This window comes from Acanthochromis polyacanthus, chromosome 7 (assembly GCF_021347895.1).
Source record: "Acanthochromis polyacanthus isolate Apoly-LR-REF ecotype Palm Island chromosome 7, KAUST_Apoly_ChrSc, whole genome shotgun sequence".
Lineage (NCBI taxonomy): Eukaryota > Metazoa > Chordata > Actinopteri > Pomacentridae > Acanthochromis > Acanthochromis polyacanthus.
Window position 1 is genome coordinate 1,226,823 of NC_067119.1, and position 14,033 is coordinate 1,240,855.

A 14,033-nucleotide genomic window follows, 5' to 3' on the forward strand; every position below is an offset into this window, starting at 1 on the left:
ACAAAAAACGTCATAGTTTAATATGTCGTCCGAAAATAGACAAAAAACGCCATAGTTTAGTATGTCGTCCGAAAATCATCAGAAACGTCATAGTTGACGATATCGTCCGAAAATCATCAAGAATGTCATAATTTAGTATGTCGTCTGAAAATCACCAAAAACCTCACAGTTCAGTATGTCGTCCGAAAATGGACAAAAAACGCCATAATTTAGTATGTCGTCCGAAAATCATCAGAAACGTCATAGTTCAGTATGTCATCCGAAAATCACCAAAAACGTCATAGTTTAGTATGTCGTCTGAAAATCACCAAATACGTCATAGTTTAGTATGTCGTCTGAAAAACACCAAAAACGCCATAATTTAGTATGTTGTCCGAAAATTGTCAATAACTTCATAGTTTAGTATGTTATCTCAAAATCACCAAAAACATCACAGTTCAGTACGTCGTCCGAAAATGGACAAAAAACGCCATAGTTTAGTATGTCGTCCGAAAATCATCAGAAACGTCATAGTTGACGATATCGTCCGAAAATGATCAAGAATGTCATAATTTAGTATGACGTCTGAAAATCACATAAAACGTCATCCTTTAGTATGTCATCCAAAAATTGTCAAAAACTTCATAGTTTAGCATGTCGTCCCAAAATCACGAAAAACATCACAGTTCAGTATGTCGTCCAAAAATCATCAAAAACGTCATAGTTTAGTATGTCATCCGAAAATGGACTAAAAACGTCATAGTTTAGTATGTCGTCCAAAAATGAACAAAAACGTCAACGTTTAGTATGTCGTCCGAAAATGGACAAAAAACGTCATAGTTTAGTATGTCGTCCGTAAATCATCAGAAACGTCATAGTTCAGTATGTCATCCGAAAATCACCAAAAACGTCATAGTTTAGTATGTCGTCCGAAAATGGAAAAAAACGTCAGTTTTGTATGTCGTCCAAAAATGGACAAAAAACGTCATAGTTTAGTATGTCGTCCGAAAATCACCAAAAACGTCATAGTTTAGTATGTCGTCTGAAAATCACCAAAAACGTCATAGTTTAGTATGTCGTCTGAAAAACACCAAAAACGCCATAATTTAGTATGTTGTCCGAAAATTGTCAATAACTTCATAGTTTAGTATGTCATCTCAAAATCACCAAAAACATCACAGTTCCGTACGTCGTCCGAAAATGGACAAAAAACGTCATAGTTTAATATGTCGTCCGAAAATAGACAAAAAACGCCATAGTTTAGTATGTCGTCCGAAAATCATCAGAAACGTCATAGTTGACGATATCGTCCGAAAATGATCAAGAATGTCATAATTTAGTCTGACGTCTGAAAATCACATAAAACGTCATCCTTTAGTATGTCATCCAAAAATTGTCAAAAACTTCATAGTTTAGCATGTCATCCCAAAATCACGAAAAACATCACAGTTCAGTATGTCGTCCAAAAATCATCAAAAACGTCATAGTTCAGTATGTCGTCCGAAAATCACCAAAAACGTCATAGTTTAGTATGTCGTCCGAAAATGGACAAAAAACGTCATAGTTTAGTATGTCGTCCGAAAATCACCAAAAACTTCATCGTTCAGTATGTCATCCGAAAATCACCAAAAACGTCAGTTTAGTTTGTCGTCCGAAAATGGACAAAAAACGTCATAGTTTAGTATGTCGTCCGTAAATCATCAGAAACGTCATAGTTCAGTATGTCATCCGAAAATCACCAAAAACATCATAGTTTAGTACGTCGTCCGAAAATGGACAAAAAACGTCATAGTTTAATATGTCGTCCGAAAATAGACAAAAAACGCCATAGTTTCGTATGTCGTCCGAAAATCATCAGAAACGTCATAGTTGACGATATCGTCCGAAAATGATCAAGAATGTCATAATTTAGTATGACGTCTGAAAATCACATAAAACGTCATCCTTTAGTATGTCATCCAAAAATCGTCAAAAACTTCATAGTTTAGCATGTCATCCCAAAATCACCAAAAACATCACAGTTCAGTATGTCGGACGAAAATCACCAAAAACGTCATAGTTTAGTATGTCGTCCGAAAATCACCAAAAACTTCATCGTTCAGTATGTCCTCCGAAAATCACCAAAAACGTCATACTTTAGTCTGTCGTCCGAAAATCACCAAAAATGTCATAGTTTAGTATGTCGTCCGAAAATGGAAAAAAACGTCATAGTTTAGTATGTCGTCCGAAAATGGAAAAAAACGTCATAGTTTAGTATGTCGTCCGAAAATGCAAAAAAACGTCATAGTTTAGTATGTCGTCCGAAAATGGAAAAAAACGTCGTAGTTTAGTATGTCGTCCGAAAATGGACAAAAAACGTCATAGTTTAGTATGTCGTCTGAAAATCATCAGAAACGTCATAGTTTAGTATGTCGTCCGAAAATGGAAAAAAACGTCATAGTTTAGTATGTCGTCCGAAAATGGAAAAAAACGTCATAGTTTAGTATGTCGTCCGAAAATGGACAAAAAACGTCATAGTTTAGTATGTCGTCCGAAAATGGACAAAAAACGTCATAGTTTAGTATGTCGTCCGTAAATCATCAGAAACGTCATAGTTCAGTATGTCATCCGAAAATCACCAAAAACATCATAGTTTAGTATGTCGTCCGAAAATGGAAAAAAACGTCATAGTTTTGTATGTCGTCCAAAAATGGACAAAAAACGTCATAGTTTAGTATGTCGTCCGAAAATCACCAAAAACGTCATAGTTTAGTATGTCGTCTGAAAATCACCAAAAACGTCATAGTTTAGTATGTCGTCTGAAAAACACCAAAAACGCCATAATTTAGTATGTTGTCCGAAAATTGTCAATAACTTCATAGTTTAGTATGTCATCTCAAAATCACCAAAAACATCACAGTTCAGTACGTCGTCCGAAAATGGACAAAAAACGTCATAGTTTAATATGTCGTCCGAAAATAGACAAAAAACGCCATAGTTTAGTATGTCGTCCGAAAATCACCAAAAACTTCATCGTTCAGTATGTCATCCGAAAATCACCAAAAACGTCAGTTTAGTTTGTCGTCCGAAAATGGACAAAAAACGTCATAGTTTAGTATGTCGTCCGTAAATCATCAGAAACGTCATAGTTCAGTATGTCATCCGAAAATCACCAAAAACATCATAGTTTAGTACGTCGTCCGAAAATGGACAAAAAACGTCATAGTTTAATATGTCGTCCGAAAATAGACAAAAACGCCATAGTTTAGTATGTCGTCCGAAAATCATCAGAAACGTCATAGTTGACGATATCGTCCGAAAATGATCAAGAATGTCATAATTTAGTATGACGTCTGAAAATCACATAAAACGTCATCCTTTAGTATGTCATCCAAAAATCGTCAAAAACTTCATAGTTTAGCATGTCATCCCAAAATCACCAAAAACATCACAGTTCAGTATGTCGGACGAAAATCACCAAAAACGTCATAGTTTAGTATGTCGTCCGAAAATCACCAAAAACTTCATCGTTCAGTATGTCCTCCGAAAATCACCAAAAACGTCATACTTTAGTCTGTCGTCCGAAAATCACCAAAAATGTCATAGTTTAGTATGTTGTCCGAAAATCATCAGAAACGTCATAGTTCAGTATGTCGTCCGAAAATCACCAAAAACGTCATAGTTTAGTATGTCGTCCGAAAATCACCAAAAACTTCATCGTTCAGTATGTCCTCCGAAAATCACCAAAAACGTCATACTTTAGTCTGTCGTCCGAAAATCACCAAAAATGTCATAGTTTAGTATGTCGTCCGAAAATGGAAAAAAACGTCATAGTTTAGTATGTCGTCCGAAAATGGAAAAAAACGTCATAGTTTAGTATGTCGTCCGAAAATGGAAAAAAACGTCATAGTTTAGTATGTCGTCCGAAAATGGAAAAAAACGTCATAGTTTAGTATGTCGTCCGAAAATGGACAAAAAACGTCATAGTTTAGTATGTCGTCTGAAAATCATCAGAAACGTCATAGTTCAGTATGTCGTCCGAAAATCACCAAAAACGTCATAGTTTAGTATGTCGTCCGAAAATGGAAAAAAACGTCATAGTTTAGTATGTCGTCCGAAAATGGAAAAAAACGTCATAGTTTAGTATGTCGTCCGAAAATGGACAAAAAACGTCATAGTTTAGTATGTCGTCCGAAAATCACCATAAACGTCATAGTTTAGTATGTCGTCCAAAAATGAACAAAAACGTCATTGTTTAATATGTCGTCCGAAAATGGACAAAAACGTCATAGTTTAGTATGTTGTCCGAAAATCATCAGAAACGTCATAGTTCAGTATGTCATCCGAAAATCACCAAAAACATCATCGTTTAGTATGTCGTCCGAAAATGGAAAAAAACGTCATAGTTTAGTATGTCGTCCGAAAATCACCAAAAACGTCATAGTTTAGTATGTCGTCTGAAAATCACCAAAAACGTCATAGTTTAGTATGTCGTCCGAAAATGGAAAAAAACGTCATAGTTTAGTATGTCGTCCAAAAATGGACAAAAACGTCATAGTTTAGTATGTCGTCCGAAAATCATCAGAAACGTCAGTTCAATATGTCGTCCGAAAATCATCAAAAACGTCATAGTTTAGTATGTCGTCCGAAAATCACCAAAAATGTCATAGTTTAGTATGTTGTCCGAAAATCATCAGAAACGTCATAGTTCAGTATGTCGTCCGAAAATCACCAAAAACGTCATAGTTTAGTATGTCGTCCGAAAATGGACAAAAAACGTCATAGTTTAGTATGTCGTCCGTAAATCATCAGAAACGTCATAGTTCAGTATGTCATCCGAAAATCACCAAAAACATCGTAGTTTAGTACGTCGTCCGAAAATGGACAAAAAACGTCATAGTTTAATATGTCGTCCGAAAATAGACAAAAAACGCCATAGTTTAGTATGTCGTCCGAAAATCATCAGAAACGTCATAGTTGACGATATCATCCGAAAATGATCAAGAATGTCATAATTTAGTATGACGTCTGAAAATCACATAAAACGTCATCCTTTAGTATGTCATCCAAAAATCGTCAAAAACTTCATAGTTTAGCATGTCGTCCCAAAATCACCAAAAACATCACAGTTCAGTATGTCGGACGAAAATCACCAAAAACGTCATAGTTTAGTATGTCGTCCGAAAATCACCAAAAACTTCATCGTTCAGTATGTCCTCCGAAAATCACCAAAAACGTCATACTTTAGTCTGTCGTCCGAAAATCACCAAAAATGTCATAGTTTAGTATGTTGTCCGAAAATCATCAGAAACGTCATAGTTCAGTATGTCGTCCGAAAATCACCAAAAACGTCATAGTTTAGTATGTCGTCCGAAAATGGAAAAAAACGTCATAGTTTAGTATGTCGTCTGAAAATCACCAAAAACGTCATAGTTTAGTATGTTGTCCGAAAATCATCAGAAACGTCATAGTTCAGTATGTCGTCCGAAAATCACCAAAAACGTCATAGTTTAGTATGTCGTCCGAAAATGGAAAAAAACGTCATAGTTTAGTATGTCGTCCGAAAATCACCAAAAACGTCATAGTTTAGTATGTCGTCCGAAAATGGAAAAAAACGTCATAGTTTAGTATGTCGTCTGAAAATCACCAAAAACGTCATAGTTTAGTATGTTGTCCGAAAATCATCAGAAACGTCATAGTTCAGTATGTCGTCCGAAAATCACCAAAAACGTCATAGTTTAGTATGTCGTCCAAAAATGGAAAAAAACGTCATAGTTTAGTATGTCGTCCGAAAATCACCAAAAACGTCATAGTTTAGTATGTCGTCCGAAAATGGAAAAAAACGTCATAGTTTAGTATGTTGTCCGAAAATCACCAAAAACGTCATAGTTTAGTATGTCGTCCGAAAATGGAAAAAAACGTCATAGTTTAGTATGTTGTCCGAAAATCACCAAAAACGTCATAGTTTAGTATGTCGTCTGAAAAACACCAAAAACGCCATAATTTAGTATGTCGTCCGAAAATCACCAAAAATGTCATAGTTTAGTATGTTGTCCGAAAATCATCAGAAACGTCATAGTTCAGTATGTCGTCCGAAAATCACCAAAAACGTCATAGTTTAGTATGTCGTCCGAAAATGGAAAAAAACGTCATAGTTTAGTATGTCGTCTGAAAATCACCAAAAACGTCATAGTTTAGTATGTTGTCCGAAAATCATCAGAAACGTCATAGTTCAGTATGTCGTCCGAAAATCACCAAAAACGTCATAGTTTAGTATGTCGTCCGAAAATGGAAAAAAACGTCATAGTTTAGTATGTCGTCCGAAAATCACCAAAAACGTCATAGTTTAGTATGTCGTCCGAAAATGGAAAAAAACGTCATAGTTTAGTATGTCGTCTGAAAATCACCAAAAACGTCATAGTTTAGTATGTTGTCCGAAAATCATCAGAAACGTCATAGTTCAGTATGTCGTCCGAAAATCACCAAAAACGTCGTAGTTTAGTATGTCGTCCAAAAATCATCAAAAACGTCATAGTTCAGTATGTCGTCCGAAAATCACCAAAAACGTCATAGTTTAGTATGTCGTCCGAAAATGGACAAAAAACGTCATAGTTTAGTATGTCGTCCGAAAATCACCAAAAACTTCATCGTTCAGTATGTCATCCGAAAATCACCAAAAACGTCAGTTTAGTTTGTCGTCCGAAAATGGACAAAAAAGTCATAGTTTAGTATGTCGTCCGTAAATCATCAGAAACGTCATAGTTCAGTATGTCATCCGAAAATCACCAAAAACATCATAGTTTAGTACGTCGTCCGAAAATGGACAAAAAACGTCATAGTTTAATATGTCGTCCGAAAATAGACAAAAAACGCCATAGTTTAGTATGTCGTCCGAAAATCATCAGAAACGTCATAGTTGACGATATCGTCCGAAAATGATCAAGAATGTCATAATTTAGTATGACGTCTGAAAATCACATAAAACGTCATCCTTTAGTATGTCATCCAAAAATCGTCAAAAACTTCATAGTTTAGCATGTCATCCCAAAATCACCAAAAACATCACAGTTCAGTATGTCGGACGAAAATCACCAAAAACGTCATAGTTTAGTATGTCGTCCGAAAATCACCAAAAACTTCATCGTTCAGTATGTCCTCCGAAAATCACCAAAAACGTCATACTTTAGTCTGTCGTCCGAAAATCACCAAAAATGTCATAGTTTAGTATGTCGTCCGAAAATGGAAAAAAACGTCATAGTTTAGTATGTCGTCCGAAAATGGAAAAAAAACGTCATAGTTTAGTATGTCGTCCGAAAATGCAAAAAAACGTCATAGTTTAGTATGTCGTCCGAAAATGGAAAAAAACGTCGTAGTTTAGTATGTCGTCCGAAAATGGACAAAAAACGTCATAGTTTAGTATGTCGTCTGAAAATCATCAGAAACGTCATAGTTCAGTATGTCGTCCGAAAATCACCAAAAACGTCATAGTTTAGTATGTCGTCCGAAAATGGAAAAAAACGTCATAGTTTAGTATGTCGTCCGAAAATGGAAAAAAACGTCATAGTTTAGTATGTCGTCCGAAAATGGACAAAAAACGTCATAGTTTAGTATGTCGTCCGAAAATGGACAAAAAACGTCATAGTTTAGTATGTCGTCCGTAAATCATCAGAAACGTCATAGTTCAGTATGTCATCCGAAAATCACCAAAAACATCATAGTTTAGTATGTCGTCCGAAAATGGAAAAAAACGTCATAGTTTTGTATGTCGTCCAAAAATGGACAAAAAACGTCATAGTTTAGTATGTCGTCCGAAAATCACCAAAAACGTCATAGTTTAGTATGTCGTCTGAAAATCACCAAAAACGTCATAGTTTAGTATGTCGTCTGAAAAACACCAAAAACGCCATAATTTAGTATGTTGTCCGAAAATTGTCAATAACTTCATAGTTTAGTATGTCATCTCAAAATCACCAAAAACATCACAGTTCAGTACGTCGTCCGAAAATGGACAAAAAACGTCATAGTTTAATATGTCGTCCGAAAATAGACAAAAAACGCCATAGTTTAGTATGTCGTCCGAAAATCATCAGAAACGTCATAGTTGACGATATCGTCCGAAAATGATCAAGAATGTCATAATTTAGTATGACGTCTGAAAATCACATAAAACGTCATCCTTTAGTATGTCATCCAAAAATTGTCAAAAACTTCATAGTTTAGCATGTCATCCCAAAATCACGGAAAACATCACAGTTCAGTATGTCGTCCAAAAATCATCAAAAACGTCATAGTTCAGTATGTCGTCCGAAAATCACCAAAAACGTCATAGTTTAGTATGTCGTCCGAAAATGGACAAAAAACGTCATAGTTTAGTATGTCGTCCGAAAATCACCAAAAACTTCATCGTTCAGTATGTCATCCGAAAATCACCAAAAACGTCAGTTTAGTTTGTCGTCCGAAAATGGACAAAAAACGTCATAGTTTAGTATGTCGTCCGTAAATCATCAGAAACGTCATAGTTCAGTATGTCATCCGAAAATCACCAAAAACATCATAGTTTAGTACGTCGTCCGAAAATGGACAAAAAACGTCATAGTTTAATATGTCGTCCGAAAATAGACAAAAAACGCCATAGTTTAGTATGTCGTCCGAAAATCATCAGAAACGTCATAGTTGACGATATCGTCCGAAAATGATCAAGAATGTCATAATTTAGTATGACGTCTGAAAATCACATAAAACGTCATCCTTTAGTATGTCATCCAAAAATCGTCAAAAACTTCATAGTTTAGCATGTCATCCCAAAATCACCAAAAACATCACAGTTCAGTATGTCGGACGAAAATCACCAAAAACGTCATAGTTTAGTATGTCGTCCGAAAATCACCAAAAACTTCATCGTTCAGTATGTCCTCCGAAAATCACCAAAAACGTCATACTTTAGTCTGTCGTCCGAAAATCACCAAAAATGTCATAGTTTAGTATGTTGTCCGAAAATCATCAGAAACGTCATAGTTCAGTATGTCGTCCGAAAATCACCAAAAACGTCATAGTTTAGTATGTCGTCCGAAAATCACCAAAAACTTCATCGTTCAGTATGTCCTCCGAAAATCACCAAAAACGTCATACTTTAGTCTGTCGTCCGAAAATCACCAAAAATGTCATAGTTTAGTATGTCGTCCGAAAATGGAAAAAAACGTCATAGTTTAGTATGTCGTCCGAAAATGGAAAAAAACGTCATAGTTTAGTATGTCGTCCGAAAATGGAAAAAAACGTCATAGTTTAGTATGTCGTCCGAAAATGGACAAAAAACGTCATAGTTTAGTATGTCGTCTGAAAATCATCAGAAACGTCATAGTTCAGTATGTCGTCCGAAAATCACCAAAAACGTCATAGTTTAGTATGTCGTCCGAAAATGGAAAAAAACGTCATAGTTTAGTATGTCGTCCGAAAATGGAAAAAAACGTCATAGTTTAGTATGTCGTCCGAAAATGGACAAAAAACGTCATAGTTTAGTATGTCGTCCGAAAATCACCATAAACGTCATAGTTTAGTATGTCGTCCAAAAATGAACAAAAACGTCATTGTTTAATATGTCGTCCGAAAATGGACAAAAACGTCATAGTTTAGTATGTTGTCCGAAAATCATCAGAAACGTCATAGTTCAGTATGTCATCCGAAAATCACCAAAAACGTCATCGTTTAGTATGTCGTCCGAAAATGGAAAAAAACGTCATAGTTTAGTATGTCGTCCGAAAATCACCAAAAACGTCATAGTTTAGTATGTCGTCTGAAAATCACCAAAAACGTCATAGTTTAGTATGTCGTCCGAAAATGGAAAAAAACGTCATAGTTTAGTATGTCGTCCAAAAATGGACAAAAACGTCATAGTTTAGTATGTCGTCCGAAAATCATCAGAAACGTCAGTTCAATATGTCGTCCGAAAATCATCAAAAACGTCATAGTTTAGTATGTCGTCCGAAAATCACCAAAAATGTCATAGTTTAGTATGTTGTCCGAAAATCATCAGAAACGTCATAGTTCAGTATGTCGTCCGAAAATCACCAAAAACGTCATAGTTTAGTATGTCGTCCGAAAATGGACAAAAAACGTCATAGTTCAGTATGTCATCCGAAAATCACCAAAAACATCGTAGTTTAGTACGTCGTCCGAAAATGGACAAAAAACGTCATAGTTTAATATGTCGTCCGAAAATAGACAAAAAACGCCATAGTTTAGTATGTCGTCCGAAAATCATCAGAAACGTCATAGTTGACGATATCATCCGAAAATGATCAAGAATGTCATAATTTAGTATGACGTCTGAAAATCACATAAAACGTCATCCTTTAGTATGTCATCCAAAAATCGTCAAAAACTTCATAGTTTAGCATGTCGTCCCAAAATCACCAAAAACATCACAGTTCAGTATGTCGGACGAAAATCACCAAAAACGTCATAGTTTAGTATGTCGTCCGAAAATCACCAAAAACTTCATCGTTCAGTATGTCCTCCGAAAATCACCAAAAACGTCATACTTTAGTCTGTCGTCCGAAAATCACCAAAAATGTCATAGTTTAGTATGTTGTCCGAAAATCATCAGAAACGTCATAGTTCAGTATGTCGTCCGAAAATCACCAAAAACGTCATAGTTTAGTATGTCGTCCGAAAATGGAAAAAAACGTCATAGTTTAGTATGTCGTCTGAAAATCACCAAAAACGTCATAGTTTAGTATGTTGTCCGAAAATCATCAGAAACGTCATAGTTCAGTATGTCGTCCGAAAATCACCAAAAACGTCATAGTTTAGTATGTCGTCCGAAAATGGAAAAAAACGTCATAGTTTAGTATGTCGTCCGAAAATCACCAAAAACGTCATAGTTTAGTATGTCGTCCGAAAATGGAAAAAAACGTCATAGTTTAGTATGTCGTCTGAAAATCACCAAAAACGTCATAGTTTAGTATGTTGTCCGAAAATCATCAGAAACGTCATAGTTCAGTATGTCGTCCGAAAATCACCAAAAACGTCATAGTTTAGTATGTCGTCCAAAAATGGAAAAAAACGTCATAGTTTAGTATGTCGTCCGAAAATCACCAAAAACGTCATAGTTTAGTATGTCGTCCGAAAATGGAAAAAAACGTCATAGTTTAGTATGTTGTCCGAAAATCACCAAAAACGTCATAGTTTAGTATGTCGTCCGAAAATGGAAAAAACGTCATAGTTTAGTATGTTGTCCGAAAATCACCAAAAACGTCATAGTTTAGTATGTCGTCCGAAAATGGAAAAAAACGTCTTAGTTTAGTATGTTGTCCGAAAATCACCAAAAACGTCATAGTTTAGTATGTCGTCTGAAAAACACCAAAAACGCCATAATTTAGTATGTCGTCCGAAAATCACCAAAAATGTCATAGTTTAGTATGTTGTCCGAAAATCATCAGAAACGTCATAGTTCAGTATGTCGTCCGAAAATCATCAGAAACGTCAAAGTTGACGATATCGTCCGAAAATGATCAAGAATGTCATAATTTAGTATGACGTCTGAAAATCACATAAAACGTCATCCTTTAGTATGTCATCCAAAAATCGTCAAAAACTTCATAGTTTAGCATGTCATCCCAAAATCACCAAAAACATCACAGTTCAGTATGTCGGACGAAAATCACCAAAAACGTCATAGTTTAGTATGTCGTCCGAAAATCACCAAAAACTTCATCGTTCAGTATGTCCTCCGAAAATCACCAAAAACGTCATACTTTAGTCTGTCGTCCGAAAATCACCAAAAATGTCATAGTTTAGTATGTCGTCCGAAAATGGAAAAAAACGTCATAGTTTAGTATGTCGTCCGAAAATGGAAAAAAAACGTCATAGTTTAGTATGTCGTCCGAAAATGCAAAAAAACGTCATAGTTTAGTATGTCGTCCGAAAATGGAAAAAAACGTCGTAGTTTAGTATGTCGTCCGAAAATGGACAAAAAACGTCATAGTTTAGTATGTCGTCTGAAAATCACCAAAAACGTCATAGTTTAGTATGTTGTCCGAAAATCATCAGAAACGTCATAGTTCAGTATGTCGTCCGAAAATCACCAAAAACGTCATAGTTTAGTATGTCGTCCGAAAATGGAAAAAAACGTCATAGTTTAGTATGTCGTCCGAAAATCACCAAAAACGTCATAGTTTAGTATGTCGTCCGAAAATGGAAAAAAACGTCATAGTTTAGTATGTCGTCTGAAAATCACCAAAAACGTCATAGTTTAGTATGTTGTCCGAAAATCATCAGAAACGTCATAGTTCAGTATGTCGTCCGAAAATCACCAAAAACGTCGTAGTTTAGTATGTCGTCCAAAAATGGAAAAAAACGTCATAGTTTAGTATGTCGTCCGAAAATCACCAAAAACGTCATAGTTTAGTATGTCGTCCGAAAATGGAAAAAAACGTCATAGTTTAGTATGTTGTCCGAAAATCACCAAAAACGTCATAGTTTAGTATGTCGTCTGAAAAACACCAAAAACGCCATAATTTAGTATGTCGTCTGAAAATCACCAAAAACCTCACAGTTTAGCATGTCGTCCGAAAATCACCAAAAACGTCATAGTTTAGTATGTCGTCCGAAAATGGAAAAAAACGTCATAGTTTAGTATGTTGTCCGAAAATCACCAAAAACGTCATAGTTTAGTATGTCGTCTGAAAATCACTAAAAACGCCATAGTTTAGTATGTCGTCCGAAAATCACCAAAAACGTCATAGTTTAGTATGTCGTCCGAAAATGGAAAAAAACGTCATAGTTTAGTATGTCGTCTGAAAATCACCAAAAACGTCATAGTTTAGTATGTTGTCCGAAAATCATCAGAAACGTCATAGTTCAGTATGTCGTCCGAAAATCACCAAAAACGTCATAGTTTAGTATGTCGTCCAAAAATGGAAAAAAACGTCATAGTTTAGTATGTCGTCCGAAAATCACCAAAAACGTCATAGTTTAGTATGTCGTCCGAAAATGGAAAAAACGTCATAGTTTAGTATGTTGTCCGAAAATCACCAAAAACGTCATAGTTTAGTATGTCGTCCGAAAATGGAAAAAAACGTCATAGTTTAGTATGTTGTCCGAAAATCACCAAAAACGTCATAGTTTAGTATGTCGTCTGAAAAACACCAAAAACGCCATAATTTAGTATTTCGTCCGAAAATCACCAAAAATGTCATAGTTTAGTATGTTGTCCGAAAATCATCAGAAACGTCATAGTTCAGTATGTCGTCCGAAAATCACCAAAAACGTCATAGTTTAGTATGTCGTCCGAAAATGGAAAAAAACGTCATAGTTTAGTATGTCGTCTGAAAATCACCAAAAACGTCATAGTTTAGTATGTCGTCCGACAATGGAAAAAAACGTCATAGTTTAGTATGTTGTCCGAAAATCACCAAAAACGTCATAGTTTAGTATGTCGTCTGAAAAACACCAAAAACGCCATAATTTAGTATTTCGTCCGAAAATCACCAAAAATGTCATAGTTTAGTATGTTGTCCGAAAATCATCAGAAACGTCATAGTTCAGTATGTCGTCCGAAAATCACCAAAAACGTCATAGTTTAGTATGTCGTCCGAAAATGGAAAAAAACGTCATAGTTTAGTATGTCGTCCGAAAATCACCAAAAACGTCATAGTTTAGTATGTCGTCCGAAAATGGAAAAAAACGTCATAGTTTAGTATGTCGTCTGAAAATCACCAAAAACGTCATAGTTTAGTATGTTGTCCGAAAATCATCAGAAACGTCATAGTTCAGTATGTCGTCCGAAAATCACCAAAAACGTCGTAGTTTAGTATGTCGTCCAAAAATGGAAAAAACGTCATAGTTTAGTATGTCGTCCGAAAATCACCAAAAACGTCATAGTTTAGTATGTCGTCCGAAAATGGAAAAAACGTCATAGTTTAGTATGTTGTCCGAAAATCACCAAAAACGTCATAGTTTAGTATGTCGTCTGAAAAACACCAAAAACGCCATAATTTAGTATGTCGTCTGAAAATCACCAAAAACCTCACAGTTTAGCATGTCGTCCGAAAATCATCAAAAATGTCATAATTTAG

At 35.4% G+C, this 14,033-nt stretch overlaps 1 protein-coding gene across 8 annotated transcripts in view; it reads left to right on the forward strand.

Moving 5' to 3' along the window:
• Positions 1-14,033, forward strand: part of cntrl (centriolin) — a 47,770-nt gene that overhangs the window by 31,671 nt on the left and 2,066 nt on the right. The gene's annotated exons all lie outside the window — the stretch shown is intronic.